Here is a 14,573-nt window from a genome sequence, read left to right on the forward strand (position 1 = left end):
TGCTGAACAGCAGATTTCAGTTGCATCTTAAGGAGGAGAGGTGGGTACATGCCTGATCTCACCCTTCTGCTCTGTTAAACTCTGCTTTCCCTGAGTAACCCTGGCATGTACTTTTCAAAACATATTCTTCCTGCCATTTTGACTCCTGATCTGGTTGCCCACCATGCAGTCTGGCTCTTCATGAAACCTCATGGGAGTTCTTCAGATTTGCGAAAAATCAGAGCAGAGGCAGAAGAGGTGAGTAGCTAGCAAGAGAGTCCAGAAACACTTCTTTCAGAAATTAGCATCAGGAAATGTAAAGATACAAAAGCAGTGTAGAGAAAACAAGAAAAAAAAAAAGCGTACAGATATGTTTTCCTGAGCTTTTCTTAGTTCTGATGTTTTTCTTAGTTCTTTCAGGCTGCAAAGCTTCAAAATAAAGGCTTTACAAATTTAACATAGAGCTGCAACATTAGACTCCCTTCAGTGCTTGTAGAACAATGTAAGTAGTACAGACCATAAAGAAATGTTATATTAAAGTATTTCTTTTATGACTATATAAATCGTTCCAAAGCAAAAATAATAGGACTGGAAGGCAGCAGATATGTTAAGGAAACACAAAATATGCACTTTGAGAGGCTCCCTTACTGTATAAGGTCTTCTTTTTTGTTTAAATTTTTGATAAGCAAGAATAAAGACTAATAAGAACGGGCAAATTTTGATTCGATCAGCACATCCCAAGTCTCACTGATTTCAGCAAGACAACTGTTACAATAAACACTATCTAGCACTGAGAGTACACAGTTTCCATTTTTAAATCAAGGACGTATTGGCCATCTTGTCATTGCTGGAAAATGCTGAAGAGTTGCATGCTTTGATCACATACTTTGAGCAAAAGCAGTAAGAATCATTTAAATAGAGATTTATGCCATGGTTAAAGGCTACAGTAATTCTTTTGAATAGTGATTCAGAGGGAAAATGATTCCTCATTCACATGGCCTAAAAAAAGACAGATTCATTATTACTTCTTTTTAACTTTGCCTGACTATATACAAATGGTGGTAACATTCACAGACCGAATTCGTAATAACCTGAGAACCTCTTTCAGGTTCAGCAGGAGAATCCAGTTTTTCCACAAAGCCTTCTTAACCTTTGAACAAAAAGAAAAAAGAAAGTCACATTTTCAGAGTGTATCTGTGTTCCATGGAGTGTCGTCAATGTCTATTTTCCACAAATTTTTGTTGTAAAAGAGAGTTTTCTAGAAAGGGAAACAATATGTTGTTGTGTGTGTAGCTAATATAATCTTTCCTTAACACAATTTCAACTTGAGTCACAAAATATTTATCTCTATTCATTTGTGTTAAAATCTGCACATATTGACACAAAATTCTGGAATTTAATCTGATGGCTATGTAATATGTTACCTTTCTATCCTAAGAAGATTGCAAATAAATGGTGGGTCAGTCAGAAAGGACAGACTCTGCATAAAACAGGGTATAATAATGGATCTATTAGATCTGGTTCACTAGGATTTTGGAACATATTTTCACTTGACATATGATTAAGGTATATACCTGAGAAAAAGAGTAGTTAGGGAAATGTAGCTACCTAGCATGAATAAGCATGTAGATGTTACCATTTCAAAAAAGCTATGATTGTTAAGTGTACTTAATTTCATCTTATGCAGTGATAAATTTACACTGCATTGAAAGCAGTTCCTAAACCTTTTACACCAAGACTGGTACAATTTAAAATAGAAGTTTGATTGTGGTCAGCAAAGTGACTATATAAAAAGGCCACCTTCCAACAGCCTTCCTCCTGGTCTATATTGAGTATACATTGAGGTTGCTCTTCCTTTTTCTATTTTTCTGTGACTAAAATATATTTTTTACCACTTTAATTCCTGGTGGTTGTGTAGAATCAACACAGCTGTGGGAGAATGAGCTAGATACTTTTCCATTTATGTAAGATAAGCAGATTTATTAGCTAACCTCTCAACCTTTATTATGCATGGTATGGTGTGATCAGAAAAAAAACAGCTTTACTTTAGAACACAGGTTGGGTTTTCAGGATTGGCTGCATTGAAGCCCCTCAAAAGAACAAATATAGAATATCTGAAAGACAATGAAAAACACAACCCTCATTTATGCTATTGTTACAAGCCACTTAAAAGCCATGCTTGGAGCATTTTGCCACATAAATCTGTTGATAAAAATCACTAGTATTTTATACCTTGAGTGCTTGATTACTGGACTTATCTAATGTACATTTTTTATTAAATACAACCATAATATTTTATATATTCTTACAAAGCTCAGAAAAAATGACCCAAAAGAAATGGAATTAAGATTTCATTTTTCTAAGCTTTTAAGATTCCTCTTCCTACTTGAGGAAAGTCAGATCAATTACTGAAATATCCCAGATAATTTGAAAACATTCTGGAGAACAGATGTTGACATTAAGAGGACATGATTATATAAAACATTTAAAATAATATAATCTTCAAAGAGGAGTGAATTTTGGCAGCCTTTTTGAGAAACAGAGTAACTACCAAATGTATCAAAAAAAAAAAAAAAGGCTGAGAATAATATCTTTTAGTTGTCTGCATAATAAAAGTTGGTAAAAAAGGGCATTTGACTTACAAGGCAGGAATACCAGGAGCATTGATAAAGAATGCAAACAAGGAAACTAGGTGCAATTCCTTCCTGGAACCAGCAACTAATGATTTAGCTTTACTTGTCTTTGTTTTACATTTTGGGAAAAAGTTGAGTAAAATATCAGTGCTGATATAGACACTGCGCTGCTAAATGAAGTGATCTAACACCTGAATAATTAAACAGACCTGCCAGACTGTATAGAATTAAATTACATCCTGGATACCCAATTGGTAGTGCTATAAACATAAAATGGCCTGGAAACTAAGATTTTGCAAACAACGTACAAGAGTTTTATTGAGACAGATAAAGACTAAAAGAAACAGGACCTAAACTTGTTTATATCTTGAACAGTGTGCACAAAACTACGTCATATAAATAAGTTCAGACAAGATGGATGAAAAAAACATGAAACTCCAGTAACGATATGCCTTTCCTCATGATACTATATGTTGATATCTTGGTTTCTGTTCCGTGACTAGCTATGCTCCCCAGTAATGTAACAGGCGAATTTCCCTGTCTGTAACAGTGTCTCTACAGAGACAGTAGTTGTTACACATCTTTGTAAAAGGATTTCATACCTTCTGATAAGAAATAGTATACGTGCTAGGTATTACATTTATTAATTAAATTACAGTGGATAAACACACACACTGGCCAGGAGAGTTGGTTGTTAAGTATTAGACCCCTTCTGCTTGCCTGCTTTGTGCTATGGTATGTAGAAGGTCCTTTTCAGTGTGTGTGCCTGTGTATATCTGCAATGAGAGAGAGGGACAGAAAGAGAAAGGCAGAATGACTGTATGCATAATAGATCTCAATGAAAACAAGAGCTAAATTAATCTGGGTTGCCAAGAGACCTAATATTCTATTGTGACCAAAATAATGCCAAAGTAAATAGAGAGGTCAAGCAGCAGCAGCAAAAAATTCATCATCTGTCAGGGTATAAAGATCAAAAATAAACTCTTAGGAATATTGTTCACAGTGCAGAAGACAGGGTCCAGCCTAAGAGAAAACCAAGACACCTTCTTTGAAAGACATTGCCACATTTGCAATGTGTTACAATCAGTAAAATAAATTAAAAAAGAATGATTGAATATTAGATGGCAACATGCTGGATCTTCTAATGGTAACAGATTTTTCTTCTTAAAAACTGGACTGATAATTGTTTTACTTTGTGGCACTATTAAGAAGTTCTCTACCATAAAAGAAAGATTAACAATGTGAGAACCCAGAGGGATTAGAGAATCCAGAAAAACTGTAACTGTTTAGAACAAAGATTTGGCAAAACATAATAGTGCCCTGAGGTGTTGGAGCATAAAATGCCTAAAGCATTTGTAGCTTGAGAATTGTGACAGGCTCAAGATTTGGATTTACAGAATTGTTAGTGTTGGCATATTCATTAGAGGTCAGCTGACTCACAATGATCTTAATTTTGTTCTTAAAGTGGGATGTGAACAGTTCACAAAGTTCTGTTGATGGAGGAAGAGCCAGATTAGTCAGCTTCCCTGCAATAAAAAGTTACAAGAGAGTAGGGCAGACTGCCTGACCAGCAATTGGACTGGAATAATAAGCAAATCTGGCTTGTTTCAAAACATCTTGGTACATATTTATATAGTCCAAACTTGTAACTGTACATGCAGTCAAGAAGCATTCAAACAGCATTTAACTTGGAGCCCAGAACAATCACTTTGACTACATCTGCCAAAAAAAGTCCATAGAAGTGGTATGCTCTTTTGGACATTATGAGGGTGGCTTGGCTATAATATATTTAGGAGAAAATCTAGAACTTCCTGAAGTAGTCAGTAGTGTAAGGGGAAGCTGCTTTTGTCTGGCAGACCATTATGTTCAGTAAAAAAGGAATAGAAAGGTAAGGTATCACATATCTTATTTAAGTTTTACTCTGACTTTATTCAATTCAGATTTTTTTTTTTAAATTCATCCAAGAATAAATGGTAGGAAAAAGTAAAAACAAATAATGGCAATTAGCACCTCCTTCACAGTTTTTATTTACAAAGCCTCTTATCAATATCAGGTGACTAATATAGCAGGTGACTATCCTCCAGATGAAGAAACCAAGTCAGTGAAAAAAACAGGTCTTGATGCTATATGGAGGAAGTATGGATTTAGACTTCATACACAAAAATATATTCTTTGAAGTTAATGGAATAAATGTCAGGTGAACAGCTAAACACATTTGCAGTATTGGGGGGGGGGGGGGGGCTTTTGCTATTTGTCCCAGGTCACAAACAGAATCATTATGAAACAGAATTAGTGCACTGGAGTCTCCCATGCCTCTGCCCTATATAGCTAACCACAAATAAGAGATTGCACTGTCACATTTCATTCCCAGCAGCTGAAGAACAGATGACTTTATAAAGCACTGTCCACACCTCTAGCACTTCTAAGGTGACAACCTATGTCAGAACAGCTTTATATTATTTTCCTTCACATGGGCTGCCTCAAAAGTTGCTCAACTGATGTTAGCTGAGTATTAAACTTTAAAGATAAAAGGGATGAGAATTACAAAGTAAAAGTGAAAAATCAGACATGCTGTAAGAGTATCTGAAATGATCTCAAGAGTAAGGGGGAGGGGTATGTGTGGAATAACAGAAAAGTTAACCTGCCCTACAGAAGACATGGAGAGAAGGTTCCTGCACCATACAGGGAGCAGTGTAGTGCCCAGGCAAGAAACACAAGAAGAAAAAAAAGTTAGTGCAATGCTTTAAAATGAGATCATTGATGACAGTGTAGGACTGAGGCAGACTGACAACGCAGGAAAATAGATTTACTTTATTCCATGGCTGCTTTTTTCTACAACGTGTCAGTCCCAAACAGCTGTGTTCTCCACTGGTCTCTCAGGAAGTTCCACAAAGACAGATAATTTGATTTAGACTACAGAAAGCCGTGGAGACATGTTCTGTAGAGGAATTATGTGCTGTCAGGATACTGTACAACCTGTAACTTTAACATTAACAGTGATTATGATTCTATGCTTCAGCTAGAGCCCTATTTCTGTCATGGTACTGAAATAACCTGAAAGTGTAAACCTGGAAAACAAATTCAAACAGCAATCCATACACCATTATAACACATATCAGAAGTTGTTTCAATACAGTAACAGTGCCTCTCTATCACTGGGGGCATGAGCCTTGGAGGCAAGATTTAAAAGTCCTAGGTATTCTTCAGCTCTCCCTGCTTGTTGTATGAAGTATGTGGTATGCACATGCAATAATAATTCTTAATGAATTAACAACATTCATCTAGAAAGGATGGAGCCCAAAGACCACAGCTTCATCTAAAAGCACAGGAAAAACTGTGCATTGGTCTTATGCAACAGCACTGCAGCATTCAGACTGTTTATTTTATGAATTTCACTCTGGAAAGTCATTCAGTGGAAAGTGGTCCAGAAGTGAACCTATTTCCTTTGCCTATGATCTTAAATGTGATGAAGAGAGCCTTTGGTAAAGCTGCTATTCTTAAAGTCCTATGCATGGCAGCTAGATCATGGAGTACAATGCTGCTCTTGGAGCTAACTCTGAGAATAGGACATTTAAGATTTGGGGGTTTAACTAATCTTTCCTGAATTGCCTCCACATTCATATAGGTTTTGCCTTGGTTTTCTTACCCTTTTTCCATATTAATTACTAGCAGAGAATTCTTTGCATACTTCTGCATGATGAAGAGGATAAAATGTTGCTGCTTGTTCTATTTTAGGAAAATGAGCTATTTGCTACAACCTTGATGGCTTCAGTGTTCGTTTTCGTAAGTTTAAAGACAGAGAGCATATGGCAGTAATTCTGGTATGTCTTATGGATGAATCGTACAGAAGAGTTGGACACACTGGAAAATCATATTACTATGTATTTTATCATGAGAAAGGGTTGTAAGCAATAAGTAATAGCAGCTCAAAATCTCAGTGAAAACAGGAGGTTAGCAGAATCATGGAACATTTAAGATTGGAAAGACAGCTGGAGGTGATCTGGTCCAACCTCCTGCTCCAGCAGGGACACCCAGAGCCAGTTGCCAAAGACCATGACCAGACTGCTTTTGCGTATCCCATAGGATGGAGACTCCACCACCTCTCTGGGCAACCTGTCCCAGTGCTCAGACACCCTCACAACAAAAAAGGTGTTTTCCAATGTTTGGAGGGAACCACTTTGTGCACATTGCCTCTGATCCTGTCATGGGGTACCACTAAAAAGAGCCTGGCTCAGTTTTATTTGCACCCTCCCTACAGCTATTTACACACATTGGTGAGATCCCCTGGAGCCTTCTCTTCTCCGGCCTTAACAGTCCCAGCTGTTTCAGCTTTCTTCATAGGAGAGATGCTCCAGTCCCTTCATCATCTTCATGGCCCTTCACTGGACTCAAGTCAAGTATGTCAATGGCTGTTGTACTGGGGATTCCTGAACTGGGGTCCAACCATCAACTCCAGCATTAAAACTGCATAAAGTAAAAACTTTTAAAATGAAAATGATACCAAATAGTAGCTGACTTTCCTGATTTGGTATGGTAGTTAATAACAGAAATTAACAGTGTAACTTTCAGTGATGCTACAGGGAATAGTTCTGAGTTAAAAAAGCAAGATTAGGGGGTGTAGGCCTTGAAACAATGAAAAATAATGTGTAGCTCCAGTTACAGAGAAAGAGGATAATCTTCTCATCAGCATTATTCTCAATAACATACAGAAACATGCAGGGGCCTAATGTAAAATGGGGGACTGGTATTATCATTTGTGAGTAATTAATCAGACTTGTTACCTTTTCTGCTCCAATTTGACCTATTGCAGAGGTCTTCTGCTAAAACGTTTTCTGAGTAATTATGAGTAAACACAAACTGTCTTGATCCAATGCTTCTTCCCTTGAAATTCAATGGGAAACGCTCCTTTGATGGCCTTTGTATATATTTCTATAATAACAGCCTCAGAACTGCAGATATGTTAAAGTTATATGTTGGGCTGACTAAATCAATAATGAAAACTTCATAACTCCTTGCCTCTCATGGTTCTTGGCCTCTAGACGTTACACTGAGAAAAGGAAAAAAGTGTCAGTAAAAGCAGCTGAACTTCAAAACCAGCTCCCTACAGTACTCAACTCTCAAGCTACTCTTCTGTCATGCTGAGAGAAGAGCAGGATAGTTCTTAGCTTTCAGGTGTCTCTTGACTAGCAAATTCTGAAACATCTACTTCAGTCCTTCTGCAGAAAAAAAATCCTTTGGTCCCCAAAGAGTATTCCAGTGTAAGCAAAGTGATTTTTTCTCCCTGTTTCTCTTGATTTTTCTCAAAGTCTAATACTGCTACTCCAATTTCCTATGTGGTTGAACCAAGGCAGGAAAATGGAATTAAATAAAAATTAAAATAACAGAAATACACAATCTCTAACTACAATCACAAAAAAAGGTTAGGCATACATGATTCATACCAATAATTCTTGAAAATAAATAATTCATGCTTGAGGATTTTTGAACCGCTTTCTTCCTAAAACAAACTACCTCAGCTGTATCCCATCAACTGGAATTTGCGTAAAGATGACATTTGATGTTATCCTTTCTGATCCTTACTTCTTTCAGAGTCAATGGTATTAGCCATTAGGGCTATGTGTTCTCGCTGGCAAACTTTAATAACCCTTTTCTTTTGCCTTCAAGTGAAAGAAACAGAAGGCAGGAGTAAAAATATGTGTTTCTGAGTATAATTTGGTCTTGCTCTTACTACTTTCTTCAGTCTATCTTTTTTGTGCTTCTGGGGGAAAAAAAAGCAGCCAGAATAAGTATGAACTGCTTGTCTTTTCACTGATTCTTCTCTTTATAATTATACACTTATTTCCAGGATAAGCTAGAGTATGTCTGTTCTTCAAGTCCTATTGAATTTAGCACACTGATCATGAGATGGAGCTAAAACTGATATTTATTCTCTAAGTACACAAGATTTGATGCAGTTGAGTACAGTCTTTCCTGGTGATGGTCTAGAACTAGGCTGCCATGCAGCTCTTAACATCAGACTATTACTCCTGATTTAAGGCCTCTTGAAGTCAATGGCAGCTTTGATGACACCTGAAATCAAACCAAGCATTCACCATGTCTGTTAGCCCACTCACCCTACTCCCATGTGCATTTTCTGGCTACTTATTTCAGGCAATTTCTTTTGGAGTTTCTTACAGCACTTTGTAGGCTGAGGCTGTTCTGAAAACCAAATTATCAAAATATCAAAACCCTGTTTTTAGACGTGCCAATGTTTTTATGAGGGAAATGGAACTGCCACTGCAGCTTCTCAGCTTCTATAAGTAGCTGGGTCTGGGTCAGAGATGGATATAACAGTATGTGAAGCCTTCTTCCTGCTCCTCAGTCACAGAGTCCTCTTGCATAGATTATACTAATTTCTTCTGCTGCAGGACTGGCAGCTCCCAATAACTAGGGTCTGCTATCCTTAGAAGTTTGTAGGGAAAATGTTCTTAAGAGAACAGCAAATACCTCATGATCTATAGCTATCTACAATCAGATAAGATTGTTTCTCATTTCCTGAATCACATTCTTTGGAAAGACACTGGAGTATCTAAAAGATTTAGATAACATCTAAAAGACCCCTTCTTCCCTCCCCCCAAAAATTTTGGAAAACACTTCCTTGGGAAAGCCCTGAGTTCTGTTGAAAACAATTCTATTATTCTGAAATATGATGCCTTTCAAACACATCTGTTATTCAGAAAACAAAATACAGATAATTTTTAACTGGTTAGTGGACTACAGTTTTGGAATCAAGCAAGTAATTAAACTAATTTCAACTTTTTATCCAGAATCATGGGCATGCACTCGGTCCTACAGCCATTACCTGCTTGATACTTCCAACAGCATATGATATTACTGACAGCAGCTGGCATTACTCATGCCAGAAGCTTGCCTTTTTCTTTTTTTTTTTTTTTTAATCCTCAAGGCATCATTTTAACTTGTGTAGCTGTGAATACAGGGGAAGACCCTTTGAAAATATACTTCCTACTACTTTCTATTAAATTTGCTGACATTACTGCTAGGTAGATACAGAAAGGCACTATTAGTAGGTGACAAAGCACAGATCTAGGGAAGGACAATTGCTTTCATTCAACTCAAACAATTCACAACTTTGAAGGTGATCCTGCTGGAAAAGCAGATGCAAAGGTGAATAGGAGCTCAGTGACTGAAGGGCTCTTAACAGCGTTAGCTGGCCAGCTTCAACTGCAGCACCTGAGATTTGTTCAAGATTTCAACAAAATCCACTGGCTGCTGATAACCAGGTCCTTGCACAGCAGGGAGAGTCAAAGTTTCCAGGAAATAAAATGTTAAATAAGGCAATTGTAGATACTGATGCTACCCAATTATCCAATTTCAGATAGGATGCCAAGCCTACAGTGATGGCAGAGGTCTGTATACTGCTGGAAACTGTATCTCAGATAGGTATCAAAGCACCATCTCTCAGCATGATTTTGACCTTGCTGTGATTCAGAATGAGCTAGTTGCACTTGATTTCTTGTCAGCATACTGATGTTTTAATAGTGGAAGGTACACAGTTGTCATTATACTGCTGGAAGCTGTTCCAGTGAGGACTTGTCACCTACTTTCCCAATGCTAACCTGTGAAAAACACAGATGGGGCCTGCAACTGAGCCACTGATCTCTGTACAGCAGTGAGGTAGTGATATAAGTCACTGATGAGATAAAACTTTTTGTAAATCTTTGAAAGAGACAGTGGGAAGGGAAGGGAAAGGAAGGAAAGGAAAGCTGAAACCTTAACTTCAGGTTTATCCCAGCTTGCCACAGTATGAACTTGCACCTGTCTTCTTAGCTGTCCCTTACAGATGACCTGCTCTTGTCCCAGGTTTCAGAGAGAAGTTCTTTATAATAAACTTATCTGAAAGCCATGGTCATCTTATCTATCTCTAGAAACCAGGACTGGGACCCCTGAAAATTTTGGTCATCCAGATCATGGCTGAAATATGACTTGTGATAATGTCTGTAGCCATACAGACCTATATTAGACCTGAAAGAAGGAGCATGAATCATGCCTCTATCTTTGACTTTGTAAGAGGTACAGTTACAGCTACAGATAAGCTTCATTTAAGCAGATCATGACTGTGAAATGTCTCTTCTACCACTCATACCTTCTGGCAGAAAAGACTATGTGTGGACACACAGTCTCACTACAAAAACTTAGCCAAGTTGATCCTTACAGGCTGCCAAATGTACAAATTCTGCACTACCAAATGTAAAAATCCTACTCAGACAGAAAAAGCAATTAATGGGGAAGCATCACAGACAGAAGACAGAGAGAAGGTCAGCCAACAAGGACACCCCTGCTGGAAGGCTTCACCAACATGGCGTTCATGTGCTATTCATGTGCTCTTCTATATCCTGCTTTGACAGAGGCAAACACCACTTTGTAAGAACTGAGTTTACATTGATACTAAGAGGCAGAAAAAGAGATCCAATTTCTAACTTAAATTTCAAACACTCATTCTGCTTTTCTAAACCGTTTGAATCTAATTTCCTAATGACATTATAATTAATGAACCATGTCATTAAAAGACAACACTTTAGCTGTGGATGACACTGTTTATCCTCTAGGGGAATATTTGCTCCATTAGACCTAATATACATAGCCAATGTGTTTATGAAAGGAGTACCAATTTTGTCTTCACATTCAAGAAGATTTACTAGCTCAAATTTACAGACTGGTATCCCAAGTGTGAAAACAGTAGTTTGCATGTCACATGATATATCAGTCTGCTTTTATAGCAATATATAACAATTGTGAATAAACTCCGGATTTAAACACTACTGAGGTCTTCTACAAAGGGATGCATACAAAGCTATCACTTCCCTGGCTACGCTGCCTGAAGTTAGAAAATTTTGACACAAAACACTACTAAATCTAAGGAAGTGCTGGCTTTTCTGTCAACTGGGAGAGAGACGGGGCATAGGCCCAGAATGGAAAAAGCTTTCCTGGAACAGAATTTTGAATATTCACTGTAATCCCTTGGCTTCAGCAGCAGCCACAATTGACAGTCTTCGGGGTGACTTTTTTTCTCACTTGTCAGGTTGATGGAAGAAAAGATGTGAAGGAAGAGATCTGTAAAAAGTGAGTTCCTTAGAAGCCTGCAGTACCAATTAAATCATAAGAATGCTAATGTTTAAAGAAGCCTGAACATTTTGGAACAGAGCAGTACATGGACTTTATCACTCTGATGTTTTAATGAGCAGAAAAATGCCACCAGAGTTTGCCAAGCCAAAATTTCTTTCTAAGAATACCATCAACACATCCCTAGATACAATCAGAGAAACATCTGCTCTGTTTCTACTCTGCTGCTTCTGCTACAAACCAGGGCTACATTTTAAGATATGTAAAAATTGACACAAAAATAAAGCAGATTCCAGGTAGCATTTGTGGGATTTGATCCAAATCCACCAAAGCCTATTTTGAACTGAAAAACAATAATGAATGTAAGGCTTTTAGGCTTTTAATGAGAATTATCTATAACTTAATGGGTGAAATAATATAAATGGGATTCTGTAATCTGTTTCACGTTCCAAATCATTACTTTGTCAACCAAAATACTGTGAAATGTGCCATCCAAAACATTATGTAATTAAGGTATGCTTCCAGACAGAGAGAAAATACGGCATCCAGCAAAGTATAAGCAATCTAAAGACTGAAGAAATAACAAAAGTTTCAGCATGCTAAAATTACACTAAACATTTCAAAATCTAAAACACAATGTGAAGTCATATTTCTGAAAGCATTTCCCAGTAAAATGATACTAACACATCTGGTCCTTGAGCTATTTATACCACTTTGCTCACAATCACAAATTTGATTCCTTTTTATAGAATCCTAGAATGGTTTGGGTTGGAAGGGAACTTTAGAGGTCATCTAGTCCAACCCCCTTGCAATGAGCATGGAAGTCTTCAGCTGCATCAGGTTGCTCAGAGACCTGCTCTGCTAATTCAGACCAATTTAAATCTCCCAGACTGTTTCTACTTTTTTTGACATGTTACACTGCTTAGTATCAATGGGTGATAAAACCAAAACCCAGTAAAACATTTAATGGCATTGTACTAAGAACAAATACTTACAGTTAAGACTTAGCAGGTCTTGCTTCACAGGAAATACAGAGAACACAAATGGCAAGTGGAAGGCATGTCATCAGCATCAGTTTCTGATGAATTAAATACTGAGAACTGACAGCAGTATGAGCAAATTGTCATTCCAGACAGTTGCATTTCCATGCATTATGTATATTCTATGCATTCTGTAAGAAGTTCTTGTTTTAAAATGCTTTGTGTAGTCTTCAGGGCTTAGGGGGTTGCTGACACTTAAAACACTACTCATTTCCACTAGCTTAACACTGTGAGGTCTAAAAACAATACTGAAAAGTTGCCTAATGCTGAAAGCTCCCTTCCAGCAACAGAAAGCTGAGAAGTTTTCCACAAAGGGTTGAAAATCCCAAGGTTTTCATGTCAGGTCTCTTGGTTCCTCTTTCAATAATGGCAATTCAGTGTCGAGACCATTCAGGCAACTCTGAACATCTGACTTGGCAATGTAAAGGTGTATTGAGTCTGGCTGGGTTAGCTAATTTTCCTCATAGCATCCCTCATAGTGCAGCACTTTATATTTGTGGCTAGAACAGTGCTGACAACACACAAGTGCTTTTGCTACTGCTGAGCAGTGCTTGCATAGTGTAAGGGTTGTCTCTCCAACATCCTCATCCTCACGCAGTAGGCTGGGGGTGGGCAAGAGACTGAGAGGGGACACAGCCAGGAGAGCTGACCCAAACTGACTAAAGGGATATTCCAGACCATCTGCTCAGCAATAAGCCTAAGGAGGAAGAAGGGAGGGCATTTGTTATTACAATGTTTGTCTTCCAGAGCAACTGCTATACATACTGGAGCCTTACTTCCCAGGAAGTGGCTGGACACTGCCTACTTATGGGAAGCAGAGAATAAATCTTTTTTTTCCTTCACTTCTGTTTTTGATGTATCAAACTGCCTTTATCTGGACCCACTGTTTTTTTATTTACCTTATTTTCTCCCATCCTGCTGAGGAGGGGAGTGATAGAGCAGGGTGGAGGGCACGAGGTGTCCAGCCAAGGCCAACCCAGCGCAAAGGAGTCCCACTGCCATCAGCGCAGCTCTCCAAAACTGAGAACCAGAATTATTTCCAAATTATCTAGAATTCCTTTATCAAAAATAACACACTTATATTACCATTCATTACCAGCATTAAAAAACAAAAATAAAAACAAAACCAAAAACCAGTGAAAAATTATAAGGGTGATTTCTGTAACCAGTTGCTGGACACAACATGTAGAATGTATGAAGCACTCCAGAGTAGGATTTTTATAAAACATATCACTTGGAATACGAAGAATCAACTTCAAATAAGATAACAGAAAGAAGATAGCATCAATGGCATTCATTTGAATGTTGACAATACCCATGGAAACACCCATAATACGTCAATATATGCAGAATTATTGTATCATACTAGTCAAGATACTGCTTTTCTTTTTCAAGTGCTAGAAACCATCTAACTTTCCTAGATTTTGTGACACAGAAATTCTTAACAAGGATCACTGTACAGAAGTTTATAAATGACTGACTGTAACACTGTTCAAACAAAAGATACAAAGGGAAAAGCACCAACTATATATACTTGCCTGAGCACTTACTATCTTGAAAGCAGCACTAGTGGCCTTTTCTTATAAAATACTGGCAGAGTTCCTTTAGCTACTGCACAGGTTTAAGTTCTGAAAATCCAGACAAAATTATTTCATATAGATAAAGGATCATGGCATGTATTTCTCAGAAATTTGGTATCTAACTTGCAACATCTCCAAGAAGAATATTACAACTCTAACAAAATATTTTCTTCAGTATGTATTTTCATGTGTTTCAGTATATAATGACCGGAAACATGAAA

The 14,573-nt window shown here is 37.6% G+C and overlaps 1 long non-coding RNA gene across 1 annotated transcript; it reads right to left on the reverse strand.

Annotated features, from left to right (window-relative positions):
* Positions 1–671: 671 nt before the first annotated feature.
* Positions 672–3,390, reverse strand: LOC134156471 (uncharacterized). The gene is made up of 2 exons (XR_009961919.1): positions 3,284–3,390; positions 672–978 (listed from the first exon to the last, which is right to left on the reverse strand). It is a non-coding gene; the product is annotated as an uncharacterized LOC134156471 (long non-coding RNA).
* Positions 3,391–14,573: the final 11,183 nt, after the last annotated feature.

This window comes from Pezoporus occidentalis, unplaced genomic scaffold, assembly GCF_034315485.1.
Source record: "Pezoporus occidentalis ecotype Australia unplaced genomic scaffold, CSIRO_AGI_Poc_V1 ctg86, whole genome shotgun sequence".
Taxonomy (NCBI): Eukaryota; Metazoa; Chordata; class Aves; order Psittaciformes; family Psittacidae; genus Pezoporus; species Pezoporus occidentalis.